At 43.5% G+C, this 16,607-nt stretch overlaps 1 long non-coding RNA gene across 2 annotated transcripts in view; it reads left to right on the forward strand.

The window, feature by feature from the left end:
- The first annotated feature begins 1,154 nt into the window (after positions 1-1,154).
- The window catches only part of LOC140455136 (uncharacterized), a 52,994-nt gene continuing 37,541 nt past the window's right edge, over positions 1,155-16,607 (forward strand). For both annotated transcript variants that reach the window (XR_011952785.1, XR_011952782.1), the window contains exons 1-2: positions 1,155-1,219; positions 1,746-1,840. This is a non-coding gene — a long non-coding RNA (uncharacterized lncRNA). The remainder of the gene's footprint in view (positions 1,220-1,745; positions 1,841-16,607) is intronic.

Raw genomic sequence — 16,607 nt, forward strand, 5'->3', positions numbered from 1 at the left:
TTTTATGGGTTGTACACTCAATGACTTTAAGACTTTATGAGAACATTCTCTTTTCAGAAATTCTTAGCTCCTGCTTACCATAAAATGGAGCAGCATCTGTATTCAGCCCCATCACATTGAAGAGCACTTATGCCAAACATTTCAAACCATGCTGCAAACTGTTCGGCCAATAGTTGGCCTTCTATTCTGTAACAATGTACGAGTGTCACCTTCTTGTAGATTACTGCTGTATCCTGACTCTCCATGGCTAAAGTGAGGGCTGCACATGCTGGAGATTAGAGTCGAGACTGTGGTGCTGGAAAAGCACAGCAGCTCAGGCAGCATCCGAGGAGCAGGAAAATCAACGTTTCAGGCAAACGCCCTTCATCAGGAATGAGGCTAGGAGCCTTGGGGGTGGAGAGATAAATGGGAAGGGGGTGGGGTTGCTCAGATGCTACCTGACCTGCTGTGTTTTTCCAGCACCACCTCCTGTCCCTCCATGCCTGTTTGAAGCAACTAGATCTTGAGCCCTGAAATCAATTGAGTTTGCAGTCGGACCTCCTAGCACAGAAAGGAAAGGTTCCAAAATCAATAGAATTGAACTTTACTTCATCGTCATATTGCCAGTTTGCTCTATATTCTGTGTGACAGTTATGTAAAAATAAAAATAATAGTTTCTATGGTTGTAACGGGTTTCACTTATGTTGCTATAAAATATCTATTCCATGCTGTTGTCCTAACTTGCAGATGTTTCTACATCTTGTTCACTTTTCCCTGATTCTACCCCTAGGCTGACCCAATCAAGCAGTGAGCTTCATTAGTGAACAGATTCACATAATCAAACACCGAACAACCGATTACTGCACACACATTTTGAAGGAAGAGAAAACTGCAACACTGTATCAAGTCAGATTTGCACAGAACATGTACTGTTTGTTTTTAACAGAACCTACCTTTTGTCAGTGTCATAAACTGTTTGTGTTGTACAATATCAAGTACTGAAATTCATTGTACATTACCCAGGTGTAGTAATTGGAGCAGTTCGCACGGACTATGAGATGCCTGATTGGGGTTGTTAGCCTGGGCCGATCAGGAAGCCCTGGCTGACAGATATAAACAGGAGATTGAGAGAGCCTCCTCACTCTGGGGACTGCTCTGAGAAGGCTGGTCAGAGACCGTGTACCATACGCATGTGACTTGGTGACGGGGGATAGCAGCCTCTGAGGAGTTATTTCACCAGGTTTGTTGCTACTTTCTGTGTAACCATCATGGGTTGAATTCCCTTTATCCATCTACATAACTTCACCAGTCTACCAAATGAACTCTGCTTACACATGTAAACAAAGTTTCCGCTGTATTTCTGTTGCAGTTCCAGTAGTGTAGTAAGTATGTTCTGAGTAAACTCGCCCTTGACTCTTTGACCAGCTGTTTTTCTTGCAGAAGGATGCAGGGTTGACCAGTCTACGTCGTCAGATTTGCAATTACTGATGATGTTTGTGTACTCATGGTTAACAGCAGCATACCTTCTGAAGCAGTCAATGGAGCCTAATGAAACCGACACACACAATGGGTAGAGCTGAATTTTGAACTTTGAATGAGTTTAATTTAAAGTCATCTATTGATAGTAAGTTAAAAAGTCAATCACAGCCTTTAAAGTATTTTAAAATCCCCATTTTAATGTTATGGTATTAACGATCCTCAATCAATCTTTATGTTTCATGCAGTCTCAGCAATTTTCATTGTGTATTTTTGGACTTTTCCTAAAGGCAGTTCCTGTGTCTGGAGTCATTTTGACCCACAGAGCTTTGTTCTGCAGCAACATTAAGTGGCAAAGTCAGAGGTCATTCTGGGAACTGAGCTGGTAAGTTGCACTTTAATGCCATAAAGAACATTTTGTAAGTTTGGGTTCTTTCAAATTGCAATCACTGCACCAGCAACAAAAGTGCATTGTGTGATATAATAAATACTATATAGAAGCTCTGATATTATTCTGTAACATGCAGCGAAATCGCAATATTAAACTCTGTTCGAATCACATGCTGTGCTAACACGCCTGTTCAAGCTATGTTATTCAATCTAGAGATGGGGAAAAAAGAAGTGTTGAATCATAAACAAAGTAAAGCTTGCATCAATTATACAGAATAACAGACTGTGGAGTGTGTTCCTAACAATGATGCATCTCAGGAGTGAGATGCCATTGATAAAGGAATCAAACTGCCCTTGATTTATATTGTTCTTATCAAGTCTAATTCCCTTGTAACACTTTGCAATTGCTGAAAAAGAATTGAAGCATACATTCCCCCGTGACTCCCAAAGGGCAATTAAAAAGTCTGATTTGGTGAAGCAAGCCATTCTTTCCATGTAAAACAGCGCAAGGAATAATTTTCATGATTGAAACTCAAAATAGAGGAGGATGCTTGAGTGTTAGGCTGTGAAAATGAACAGTCATCACTCTGAATACTTGGAACTGAAATTCCATGCGAGTAGGTTTCTAAGACAGCCTGGGAAATGGTGTAACTAGGTAGCAGATCAGGATGGTTTCAGCTTGCAATTAAAACAATTAAAACTGCATTTGTATAGCGTTTTTAACATTGAAAAATGTTAAAGGTGTTTAAAGGAGTCAGACAAAATTTGACATCAGACTACACAAGGAAAGATTAGCATAGATGATGAAACACTTGGTCAAAGAGTTAGGATTGTAGGGCTGGACAAGGTTACAGAGAGAGGAAGGGATCGGGACATGGAAAGGTTTGTAAACAAACTATTAATATAGGTCAGTAAATTGAGAACTGATGGGTAGATCAGTGGTAATTTAGGGGAAAACTTCTGGATTAGCTCAAGTTTATTGATGTTGGACAATGGGAGGCTGACCAGGAGGCCATCAGAATAGTCAAGTCTAGATGCATATCTGACAAATGCATAAATGGAGATAAGCATGTTACTGAGGGTGAAAATGGGCAGTCATTAATGACAGAGCAGATATTTGGCCAGATGTTCCTCACAGTCTCAAATCTTTTCAAAGGAGGTTAAATGTAACTGGGGTTGAAGAGAATGGCGTTAGTCTTCTCCAGAATTAGTTGGAGAAACTCCTGCTTGTTCATGTTTGGGTGCTGGAGAAACAGTGCCAAGAACCAAGGACCATAGAGGAGGTGAAAGGAGTGAGGTAGAGTCAGGTAGCATTGTAGCACACATGGAAGGTGTACTTTTAGATGGCATTATTCATGGGCTTGATGTAAACGGGAAATCAAAGGGAGCAGATCCTTGAAGGACACCAGAAGATCTGGAGTGACAAAACAATACATTGCAGGTGGTTCTGTGGCTACAATTGGATTGATGAAAGTGACGTTTATGAACAAGAACAATCTCACACAGTTGATAATATGTGGCACTGGAGGAGGATGTTGTGGTCAATGTCTTTGAAGGCTGAAGACAGATTGAGAAGGACAAGGGAGTATAGCTTATTATAGTCACAAAGAATGTCATCTGTGGCTTCGAGAAGGCCTGTTCCAAGGTTGTCACAGGAGCAGAAGTCTGGTGTTACAATCCTGGTGAGGAACTATGGGAAAGGTGCACACAAACCTGAGTGCCAAGAACACATGTTGGGCAGCATCCAAGGAGTCTCCTGCTCCTCAGATGCTGCCTGGCCTGCTGTGCTTTTCCAGCACCACACTTCTCAACTCTGGTCTCCAGCATCTGCAGTCCTCACTTTCTCCCCTGACAAGAACACATTGAAGGACTTTGGGTAGGAAAGGAAATGTGGAGATGGAATGATCAGTTGTTGGGGTGGAAAGAACAAATATGCTTTCTTTTTGAAAATATGAGCAATGGCATCATATTTGAAGGGGAGGGGGATGGTACTTGAGGAGAAGAAAATGTTAACAATATTAGCTGACCACTTGCCAAGAAAGAATGTTAGCTGGTCAAATGTTTAGTGGGAATAGGATTGAGGGAGCAGGAGGTAGGTCTCATAGAAAAAAATTGAATTGTGAAAAGGGCTTTAAAAGAGATAGGAGAGAAACTAAACAAGGTGCAAGTTCAGGTTTAGATTTAATTACTTACAGTGTGGAAACAGGCCCTTCAGCCCAACAAGTCCACACCAACCTGCTAAAGCGCAACCCACCCATACCCCTACACCCAACACTACAGGCAATTTAGCATGGCCAATTCACCTAACCTACACATCTTTAGACTGTGGGAGGAAACTGGAGCAAACCCACATAGACACGGGGAGAATGTGCAAAGTCCACACAGTCAGTCGCCTGAGGCAGGAATTGAACCCAGGTCTCTGGTGCTGTGAGGCAGCAGTACTAACCACTGAGCCACCGTGCCACTCAGGTTTACCTGAGACATAGTTTGGTTTGGTGGGTGGGATGTAAAGGGGACAGATGCAGCAGAAGACGCTGACTGGATGGTATTCCCACATGATCCAGAGAGATGATTTGGAGATGCCGGTGCTGGACTAGCTAGTGTGCTTCCAATTAAACCTGTTGGACTATAACCTGGTGTTGTGTGATTTTTAACCTTGATCCAAAGAGAGGGAGTGTCTTTGACCAGCCATTGTAAACCCAGTGGTTTTAGAATTGGGAAGGAGCTGGAGGTAGGGATTCACAGTACCTGCAGCTCCCAGCTCCCCAGTGGCTATGTTGGGTGGGGAGTGTGTGTGTGTGTGTGTGTGTGTGTGTGTGTGTGTGTGTGTGTGTGTGTGTGTGTGTGTGTGTGTGTGAGACATCCTTACACTGGGAATCTTGTGTGGGGATTCTTGAACAGCCAGATAAGAAGTGTCGCATTCCCATGGAACCAGCAATTTGTCCCAGACTTTCTGGCCTCTAAGGCATGCAGATAACCTGGGTATGACCCACATGGTGAGGGTGTGAACCATTCGTAAGGAGCAAGAGGTAACATCCCTAGTCCATAAACGTTGACAAAAACAGAAGTGGAGCTTATGAGCAGTGAATCATTTATTAAGGAAACCCTGTAGAATTTCACCCCTTATTATCTTTAGATGGCAACTGTAAGGTGACATTTATACATCTTCTACAATTTTGCATTTTTAGTCAGCCTTTTGTGGAGGTGGCAGCTGTTGTCAAGGTATGCTGATGGTCATCAGATGATTGTCCAAATCTATTTCTCTCTGTGCAATTCTAATGGATTGTGTTGAATCACACAATCAACTAAGTCTGACCTGTCTTCAGCCAAATCCATAAGTGCCCACTTTCCAGCACAGGGCACTGGATTGTGATCAGCAGCTGGAAATGTGTCTATATTTTCCTCTGCCTTTCTTTTCTTTTCTCCCTTGCTGCCTGTTCCTTATCCTTCCAATCCTTTCAATCAGCTTTCACCCTTCCCAGAGCCAGCTGCTTCCTCCCCCTCCATCTTTGCTCCCCTTCAACTTTGTTCCAATTAACCCCTAACCTTTAAGCCTGTCTGACCAAAAATGGCACTTGGACTTGACACCCCATGGGCAACATTGCAGGACATCAAAACGTTTACATAAATGTAGATAGATTTGCCATAGATCCCTTTTGTTTAAGTTATTTATTTACATATGGAACACAGCACACTTTAAAAGAAATTAGTCAGTCACAGCTGGAAAGCCGAGATATAAAACACAAATGCTCCATCCTTTGCCAAACGCTTCCTGTATTGCTCTCCAAACCCTCACTGCTGGCCTTTAGTGATATCCTGCTCGGGTGGGATTGTTTGAACTTGATGCGTCTGCTACTTGTTAATGCCAGGAAGATGTGGGACTGTCGCTCTGAATGTTTCTGTTGCCTGTCAATCTGCACTGAGATCACAGCGAATTATGGAGATCTTTTCTCACAGCACAATCATTCCCTCTCTGTGTTTCCAAGTCTGCATCAGTTCCTGCTTCCAATTCCCTGGCTGCAGATTGCTTTAATGCAATTATACACTTCCTTCTTGAGCACAGCTTAAGACTCAAACCAGTATGCTTACAACATTTTGCTTTTGTTTAGTCTCCTGTCTATTTTTGAACCAGTTCAGCAAACATGTGAGGGAAAGCTTTGCAACTGCCAGGGTTTATTGTACTCTTTCACGAGTCACATTTCACATATTCTGGTAAAATCTAAACCTTCCTCAGTGCTTGGTTCTCCAAGAGTAAAAACAAGCTGCTCATTTTCAAGCCCAAACTAAATAAAACTGCTTCTTACTTGCCGACACTTTTCATCGTAAATGAACCTATGTGTAGTATTTCTGCACTTATATTTGCAAACTGCCTTTGATGTGGTAAATCTCAAACTTAAGGACAATCACAGGCCATCGTCACAGGCAAACAGCAACCTGAAGCAAGAACTGTTAGCACATGTTATCAAAGCGTGGTCAAAGAATGAGGTCTCAAGGAGGGTTTACAAAGTGGAGGGAGAGGTTTCGGAAAAGAACTACACCCAGAGGGACATTTCACTGAAGTACTGTGGGAATGCTGAATTTTTGGAGGTCTGGAACTGGAAATCTATGAGTGTTCTGTCGCACTCCTACCAATGCTCCAGCAGGAGTATTTAGGAAGCACGAGGACCTTTTTTTCTCTTTCTTCCCCAGGGACACTTGGGCCCTGACAGAGAATGGTTCAGTTTAAGCACAGACTGGGGTAGGGAGTTTGACATTAAGTCTAGATAGCTGTCCTATCTTGAAGTTATCCTGGTGCACCAATAGAGCAAGATGGAATCCATTTCCGAATATTCAATCCAATTCTGCCTCCTTGAGTGATCAGAACGGAGGGTCTCCCTCAATTCACTGACACCTTGCCATGTGACAGCAAGCTCTTGCAACCTAGGAAGAACGCCCACCGAGGCAGAGAGAGAGGCCCTTAATTACCACTCAAGCTCAATATGAGCCATGCCCACTACCCTTGCCCCCAAGGCAGCAGGAAGACATCAGGCTGGCCTGTCCACACTCGCCTGCTAGCCATCCCAGATCCTGAGCCATCCCTGAGTGGGCTGGTAAAATTCACCCGGTGCTTCAGATTGTCATTCCCTTTCCACTGGGAATCAATGTCCCAGAAGTTGAAAGTTTGAAGTTCACACAAGGAGTGGATCTCAGATCTTGTCAGTATGTTGATAAAGAGGGCAGATGTAGATTGGGCATTCAAAGGCAGCTGACCAGGTCAACAAGAGCAAAGCTGGACTGGACCTGTGCCACCATGTCCAAGCAAGAGTGCCCTAAGAAAGTAGCATTAAAATGAAAAATAAGCTATCAAAAACATTGCTCTAGGTTAGTGATATACTCAGGATTTTAATTATGTCTATTTTACTGACGATACTTCTGATCACAAATGTATCATATGGTCTCCCTGAAGTAGTTCTTTAATTGATCCCAATCATGTGCCAATCTCACCATCCACACAAGTATTTTGTATACTATAATGATGCATCAAATACTGTTCCATAACACAGCCTGAAACATAATGGGACTTTATGACGGGCTCAGGTTCAACATCCTAATGGGGTGGCACAGTGGCTCCGTGGTTGGGGCAGCACAGTGGCTCAGTGGTTAGCACTGCTGCCTCACAGTAATAGGGTCCCAAGTTCAATTCCAACCTCGTGATTGTCTGTGTTTGCAAATTCTTCCTGTGTTTACATAGGTTTCTTCTGAGTGCTCCGCTTTCCTCCCACAGTCCAAAGATGTGCAGGTTAGGTGAATTGGCCATGCTAAATTGCCCCATAGTATTAGGTCAATTAGTCAGAGGGAGATGGGTTACTCTTCAGAGGGTTGGTGTGGACTGGTTGGGCTGAAGGGCCTGTTTCCACACTCTAAGGAATCTAATCTAATAGCACAGTTGCCAGAATGTTGAGAGCGATATGATGAAGTCTATAGGAAGTAATTTTCAAGTATAGCCTTTTGAACACTGATCTAATTGAGGATTTTGGCAAAAATCATAAATTGCAAAACAAAATTAATGAGTTAAGAAAATTAACCCCTGTGATTACGTTATCTTCACCAATTCAATTCTTAGCTCCAATTTAATACTCTTGATACCTAGATTGACAGGTATGGATTCAAGGATCCTTTGGAATTTAAGTACATCCTCTAGACTGACATCTTAGTGCACTGTAGAGAAACTTTGATGAGGAGATGTCCGAGTCTGATAGGCCAGGTCCTTCACTTCCTGGATGCACACCATGTTCGGCAATAGTATGGACATCCAAATATGGACAAGGAAGGTGGAGCTAGCCAAAGAAGACCCAGTGAGACATATTTAAGGCTGACCTTCAACAGTGGCACACCACTTGGGCTGGAGTGAAATGGGTCAGGGCTGGGAACAGGGTCTTGCTAACCTTTATCGTGCATGGGATCAGAGGATCTAAGCTTAACTCTAAGTAAACTCTTGAAACAACCACAATGCCCACATGAGAAATGTCATGTGCTCAAGAAAATAATAGTAGTGTAGAAGAAACAATTTTGAACGATTTAACTGGGTCATTTTCTAGTTGGATTGGCATATTTCAGTTCTTGCTGATGCTTGATTCATCAGTACTTTGCTTGCTTTTGTAGATTCTATCATTACTGAATTGTGGTTTGTTCAACATAACGTTTGATGGCAAATTGTGCAGCAGAAATTAACAGGTGAATTATGACATGAGAGAAGATCTGGGGGAAATACAGTAGGAAGTCCATGTTACCACTTAAGTGACTCAAGAATATTTCATGGGAATGATTGACTGTTTTGAAAAAGATAATATTCTATCATACAACTAAGGTACAGGATTTCAACACTCGGGGGCATATTTTTAGGGTGAGAGAAGAAAGATTTATGAGGGGCAATTTTTTTTTTCACAGACAGTGGTTTGTATGTGGAATAACCTGCCAGAGAAAGTGGTGGATGCAGGTATAGTTACAACTTTCAAAAGACATTTGGATTAGTACATGAATAGGAAAGGTTTAATGGGATATGGGCCAAATGCAAGCAGGTGGGACTAGTTTAGTGTGGGAACATGATTGGTGTGGGCTAGTTGGGCCGAAGAGTCTGTTTCCGTGCTGTCTGATCTAACTCTATAACCCAGGCTGTGTTATCTTGTTGCCAAAGTAAAGTTAGTTCCTTTAAACCAATCAATATTTAGTCTAATTACCATTAATTAAATGGTGATATTCAGAGTTTATTTGTTTTTTTCAAGCAAAAGGCACAGTTACAGGTCTCTTTCTCTTTGAAATGTGATTGATGAAGTCACTAGGTAGTTACAGACATTTTAGCTTCCATGACTATCATTGTTGCTTTTTGCTTTGTTTTAATGAAGTGCAGCACAGAAATTTAAATCTGACCATTGAAATATGACAGTTGGCAAAGGGGAGTTTTAGCAGGGAGAAATAGTGATTTACATTCTATTGATACAGATAACTTGAGCCATTAAACTTCACAAGCTAAATTTAAACTTGCCTGGTTGAATTTCCAATGTCTCCATTTCTAAGGCTTTTTTAATGCAGAGAATACTTGCAATTATCTAGTGCCTTTCATGATCTTAGTAAATCCTAAAATGGGTAACAGCCAGTTAAGTCTCTGCCAATCATAAAGGTGCACAGCAAGGAAACAGACCCTTCAGTCCAACTTGTCCATGCTGACTAGATATCCTAAATTAAGCTAGTCCCATTTGCCAAGATTTGGCTCAAATTCCTCTAAACGCTTCCTATTCATATACCTATCCAGATGCCTTTTAAATGTTGCAATTGTACCAGCCTCCACCATTTCCTCTGGCAGTTCATTCCATACACGTATTACCCTCTGCATGAAAAAGTTGCCCCTAAGGTACCTTTGAAATTTTTCCCCTCTCACCTTAAATCTATGTCCTCAAGTTTTGGGCTCCCCTTCCGTGGGGAAAAGGCCTTCACTATTTAACCTATCCATGTTCCTCATGATTTTATAAACCTCTATAAGGTCACCCCTCAGACTCTGACGCTCCAGGAAAAACAGCCCCAGTCTATTCGGCCTCCCCCTATAGCTCAAATTCTCCAACCCTGCCAACATCCTTTTAAATCTTTTCTGAATCCTTTCAAGTTTCATCTCATTCCAATAGGAGGGAGACCAGAACTGAATGCAGTATTCCAAAAGTGGCCTAACCAATGGCCTGTACAACTTTAACATAACCTCCCAATACCTATACTCCATGCACTAATCAACGAAAGCAAATGTATCAAACACCTTCTTCACTGCTGTCTACTTGTGACTCCACTTACAAGAAACTATGAACCTGCGCTCCAAGGTCTCTTTGTTCAGCAACACTCCCTCGGACCTTACCATGAAGTGTCTAAGTCCTGCCCTGATTTGCCTTTCCAAAATGCAACACCTCACATTTATCTAAATTAAACTCCACCTGCCACTCCTCAGCCCATTGGCCCATCTGATCACGATCACATTGTACTCTGAGGTAACCTTCTTTACCATCCACTCTACCTCTAATTTTGGTCTCATCTGCAAACTTTCCAACCATAACTCCTATATTCACATCCAACTCATTTATATGTGTCCTCACCTATCACGTGCAGGATGTCAATCTGATCCTGATCTAATATACATGCATGTACACATTGAAAAGTCTCTTGATATGAGGTGAGGTATCTATCAGAAACCCACAAGCAGCAGAACACTTTACCCCAGGTAGAATTAAACCTCTGAGGCTATTAGTACAGAGGCAATAATTGAAGTGAATGGGTGGATTCAACGGATATGTTTGAGCTGATTTTATCCCCTATTGAATTGTAGCTTCTCTCACTATAACCAAGTATTCTTATGGTTGGTTTGTAAAACATTTATGCTGACTTGCTTGGAAAGGATTGACTCGGGAAAGCAACCAACATGGTCAAAGGGTTTAGAGGGGTATGGGGCAAGTGCTAGCAAATGGGACTAGATTAATTTAGGATATCTGGTCTGCATGGACGATTTGGACTAAAGGGTCTGTTTCCATGCTGTACCTCTCTATGACTCTCTGAATCTATAACCCCTCCTACTCAGTCATACCCTCTTCCACCATCTTCCATCAGGCAAAAGATATAAACTTTTAAACACACATATGTACAGTTTCAAGGATGGCTTCTTCCCCACTAGATATCCTAAATTAATCTAGTCCCATTTGCCAAGATTGGGCTCAAATCCCTCTAAACGCTTCCTATTCATATACCCATCAGGATTTTAAAGGACCACTCAAATATTAATGTTGATCTTTCTCTCTCTCTCTTCTCTGCATCTGGAACACTGTATTCTGCACTCTGTTCTGCTATCCTGATATACTTGGTATGGTATGGTCTGTCTGTACAGCATGTGAATCAACACTTTTCACTGTATCTCAGCACATGTGACAACAATAAAGCAATCAAACAATCACGAGAAAATAGTTGGATATTATTCTATAAAAGTCTCATTTGTCCTTCTTTGTGTACTGGTTCAACTGACATAACTGGCTGATGGGATATTACTACTCTTCCTTTTTACTGCATGTACTTTCTGTTTAATGTTCTCAGAGGTAATGTTCTCAGCTCCAAGACAAGCTCAATGTTGATCAAAATCCTGGCTGTCACTGTGTAGAGCTCACTGATATACTCCCTGACAGATTGACCCAAGGCAGAGAGTGTGCCCATCTCAACAATAAGGACAATAGCCCTGAACCCAAACCTACACTTTCTCCAGTTGAGCTGAATGCTGTTAAAAGTTAGCTCTATTGCAACAGGTGAAAAATTTTAATTGTGTGTCCAAATACAAGCCCTTTATATGGTTCTATGGCCCTTCATGTAACGTCACTGACAGTAACATTTACTGGTGCCATATTGTTCATTTTCAGTATCTGCATCTTGACTGACACCATGACTAATACATTTGGCTTCAAGACCATTATGACCAGCACAAAGACCAGTGTTAATGGACCAGTATGAACTACTGGTCGCACCTCTCATAGTACACTTGTCTTGTTTTAGACTTTAAGATCATAAGAAATAGGAACAAGAGGCTGTTTGGCTGCTCGAGTCTGTGCTGACATTTAATAGGAACATGGCTGATCAGACATTCCTTACATCCAATTTCCTGCCTTTTCCTTGTAACTCTTGAATCCCGCAACGATCAAGAATTTAGCAAATTCAGTATCCACAAGCACTCTGCCCCCAGAGCTGTCTCTGGCAAAGAGTTCCAAAGACTCACCACCCTCTGAAAGAAGAAATTCTTCCTCATCCCAGTCTCGAATTGGTGTCCCTTAATGATGAGACTATGGTCCGAGACACCCCAATGAGGGGAAGCACCCTCTCAGCATTGACCCTGTCACGCCTGCTCAGAATCCAATATGTTGCAATGAGGTAGCCCAGTACTCCTTCTTTTTGCTTCTGGGAGCAAAGCATTTGCATCAATGCAACACTTTGTGCACTGTTCTTGGAATAACTTATGGTAGGATAGAATAACTGTTAACTATTTTCCTGTTTATTTGGCACTCTCAAAAGGCAACTGTTTCAGGCTGAGCAAGTCACTCAATTCAAGGATAATTAGGGATGGCTGGCCTTGAATAAAGAGACCTTGGAGTGCAGGTTCATAGTTCCTTGAAAGTGTAGTCACAGGTGGACAAGATAGTGAAGAAGGCATTTGATATGCTTGCCTTTATTGGTTACAGCATTGAGTATAGGAGTTGCAAGGTTATGTAGTGGGTGTACGCGATATTGGTTAGGTCCCTTTTGGAATACTGCATTCAGTTCTGATCTCCCTCCTATAGGAACAATATTGTGAAACTTGGAAGGGTTCAGAAAAGATTTACAAGGATGTTGCCAGGGTTGGAGGGGTAGAGCTATAGGGAGAGGCTGAATAGGCTGGGGCTGTTCTTCTTGGATCTTCAGAGGCTGAGGGGTGACCTTATAGAGATTTATAAAATCATGAGGGGCATAGATAGGATAAATAGACAAGGTATTTTCCTGAGGGTAGCAAAATTCAAAACTAGAGGGCATAGGTTCAGGGTGAGAGGGAAAAGATGTAAAAGACACTCAAGGGGCAACTTTTTCACACAGAGAGTGGTGCATGTATGGAATGAACTTTCAGATGAGATGGAGGCTGGTACAATTACAACATTTAAAAGGCAGCTGGATGGTTATATGAATAGGAAGGGTTTAGAAGGATATGGACCAAATTCTGACAAATGGGACTCGATTAATTTAGAATATCTGGTCAGCATGGAGAGTTGGACCGAAGGGTCTGTTTCCATGCTGTACAGTGCTATAACTATGCTGACAACACCAATATTCCCAGAAAGAACTTAATAAAACTGGGACACAATATCTTAGTGCTGTCAAGAAGAGGAAAGACCGTGATTTTTTTTTGTTTCCAGCCAGTGAGAAAATACTCCCAAGTCAATGTTTTCAAAACACGAAGCAGCAGCCAAAACTCAATGAGTACAATGTGTGGGAAAAAAATTGAAGTTCATGACATTGTTTCAAAATAAGGTTTAACATGAGCCATTCCTGTCTTACATAGAATCATAGAGATGTACAACACAGAAACAGACCCTTCGGTCCAACTCTCCGTGCTGACCAGATATCCTAAATTAATCTAGTCCCATTTGCCAGCATTTGGCCCATATCTCTCTAATTCTTTCCTATTCTTGCAACCATCCAGATGCTTTTTAAATATTGAAATCGTACCAGCCTGCACCACTTCCTCTGGCAGATCATTCCATACACACACCACCCTCTGGGTGAAAAGGCTGACTCTTATGTCCCTTTTATATCTGTGCCCTCCAGTTTTGGGCTCCCTCACCTTGGGAAAAAGACCTTGACCATTTATACCCTATCCATGCCCTTTATGATTTTCTAAACCTTTACAAGGTCATCCCTCAGCCTTCGACACTCCAGGGAAAATAACCCCAGGCTATTCAGCCTCCCTCTTTAAGTGAAAGTGAGGACTGCAGATGCTGGAGATCAGAGTCAAGAGTGTGGTGCTGGAAAAGCACAGCAGGTCCAGACTTCATCCAAGGACCAGGAAAATCGACCTTTTGGGCAAAAGCTCTTTGTCAGGAATGAGGCCGGGAGCCTTGGGGATGGAGAGATAAATGGGGTGGGGAGGGGGAGATGGGGCTGGGGAGAAGGTAGCTGAAAGTGTGATAGGTGGATGGAAGTGGGGGTAAAGGTGATAGGTCAGAGGGGAGGGTGGAGCAGATAGGTGGGAAGGAAGATGAACTGGTATGATAGGTCATGAGGGTGATGCTAAGTTGGAAGGTTGGAATTGTGATAAGGTGGGGGGAGAGGAAATGAGGAAACTGGTGAAATCCACATTGTTGCTATGGGGTTAGAGGGTCCCGAAGTGGAAGGTGAGGCACTCTCCTACCAGGCGTTGGGTGGTTAGGGTGTGGCAATGGAGGAGACCCAGGACCTGCATGTCCTTGGCGGAATGGGATGGGGAGTTGAAGTGTTCGGCCACGGGATGGTAGGATAGGTTGGTGTGGGTGTCCTGTAGATGTTCTCTGAAGCATTCTGCGAGTAGGCGTCCTGTCTCCCTGATTTAGAGGAAAGCGCATTTGGGAGCAATGGATTCAGTAAATGGCATGTGTGGAAGTGCAGGTGAAGCATTGATGGATGTGGAATGCTCCTGTTGGGCCTTGGACAGAGGTGAGGGGGGAGGTTTGGGAGTACATTTTGCAATTCCTGTGGTGGCAGGGGAAGGTGCCAGGAGGGGAGGGTGGGTTGGTGGGGTGTGTGGACCTGATGAGGGAGTCGTGAAGGGAACAGTCTTACCAGAAAGTGGATGGGTGGGGAGGGAAATATATCCCTGGTGGTGGGGTCCATTTATAAGTGACAGAAATATTGGCAGATGATGCGGTTTTTGCAGAGGTCAGTGGAGTGGAAGGTGAGGACCTGGGGTGGTTTTGTCCTTGTTGTGGTTAGAGGGTTGGGGTTTGAGGGCAGAGGTGCAGGCTGTGGATGAGATGTGTTGGAGGGCATCATCGACCACTTGGGAGGGGAAGTTATGGTCTTTAAAGAAGGAGGCTATCTGGCATGTACTGTGGTGGTACTGGTCCTCCTAGGAGCAGATGTGGCAGAGGTGGAGGAATCATGAGTAAGGGATAGTGTTTTTACGGGAGACAGGGTGGGAGGAGGTATAGTCCAAGTAACAGTGGAGTTGGTGGGTTTGTAGAAGATGTTGGTGTTGAGTCGGTCACCGTTGATGGGGAAGGAGAGGTCCAGGAAGGGGAGGAAGGTGTCCGAGATGGTCCAGGTGAATTTAAGTTTGGGGTGGGATGTGTTGATGAACTGTTCACTGGGAGCACGAGGTGATGCTGCAAACAAGGACAGAACCCCTCTGATCCTCACCTTCCACCCTACCAACCTCCGTATACATTGCATCATCCTCCGACATTTCCGCCACCTACAAACAGACCCCACCACCAGAGATATATTTCCCTCCCCACCCCATCCACTTTCCATAAAGATTGTTGCCTCCATGACTCCCTTGTCAAGTCCACGCCATCCACCAACCCCTCCTCCCCTCCTGGCACCTTTCCCTGCCACAGCAGGAATTGTAAAGCCGGTGCCCACACCTCTCCCCTTACCTCCGTCCAATGCTCCAAGTTTCACCTGCACTTCCACACGTCAGTCAATGTATCCATTGCTCCCAATGCAGTCTTCTCTACACTGGGGAGGCAGGACACCTACTCGCAGAGTGCTTCAGAGAACATCTCTGGGATTCCTGCACCAACCAACCGCACTGCCCTATGGCTGAACACTTCAACTCCCCCTCCCACTCCGACAAGGACATGCAGGTCCTGGGTCTCCTCCATTGCCACACCCTAACCACCCGACACCTGGAGGGAGAATGCCTCATCTTCCGCCTTGGGACCCTCCAACCCCATGGCATCAATGTGGATTTTACCAGTTTCCTCATTTCCCTTCCCCTCACCTTATCCCAGTTCCAACCTTCCAACTCAACACTACCCTCATGACCTGTCCTACCTGTCTTTCTTTCTACCCACCTATCCACTCCACCCTTGCCTCTGACCTATCACCATTACCCCCACCTCCATTCACATGTCACACTATCATGTATCTTCCCCCTAAGCCCACCCCCTCCCATTTATCTCTCTAACCCCATCGGCCCACAAGCCTCATTCCTGATGAAGAGCCTTTGCCTGAAACATCGATTCTCCTGCTCCTCGGATGCTGCCTGACCTGATGTGCTTTTCCAGCACCATACTCTAGCCCCTCCCTGTAGCTCAAACCCTCTAACCCTGGCAACATCCTTGTAAATCTTTTCTGAACACTTAAAGACTTTCGCTAATCTCTACGCAAATTCAATCAAATTTCATTGTAAAAATTGTTTTTGTCAAGTTCCTCCCTTAAACTCTACAAACAATTGGCTTGAACCTGGATCTTAGCCTAAGCTCCCTATCAAGATTTTGGCAGCTGCAATTCTTTTCAACATTCTTGTAGTGTGTCTATTTGGGACAGACTTGAAAAGTTTCCATTGTTGGGGTACGAGATTTAATCTTACAATGTTGACAGCATGTATTCCTGCTTCTTCAGTGCCAACTCTTTTGCACACAGCCAAGATAGGTCTTTATTTTTGTGCCAGCTACCAACTGAGGTTACCTTGCTTCAGTGCTTATTTTGGTATCAGGAGCAGAGGTTCATCAGTGGTCACTCCTTTGCATGTGTGCCAGCACAGC

The sequence above is a fragment of the Chiloscyllium punctatum genome, chromosome 3, assembly GCF_047496795.1.
Source record: "Chiloscyllium punctatum isolate Juve2018m chromosome 3, sChiPun1.3, whole genome shotgun sequence".
Taxonomy (NCBI): Eukaryota; Metazoa; Chordata; class Chondrichthyes; order Orectolobiformes; family Hemiscylliidae; genus Chiloscyllium; species Chiloscyllium punctatum.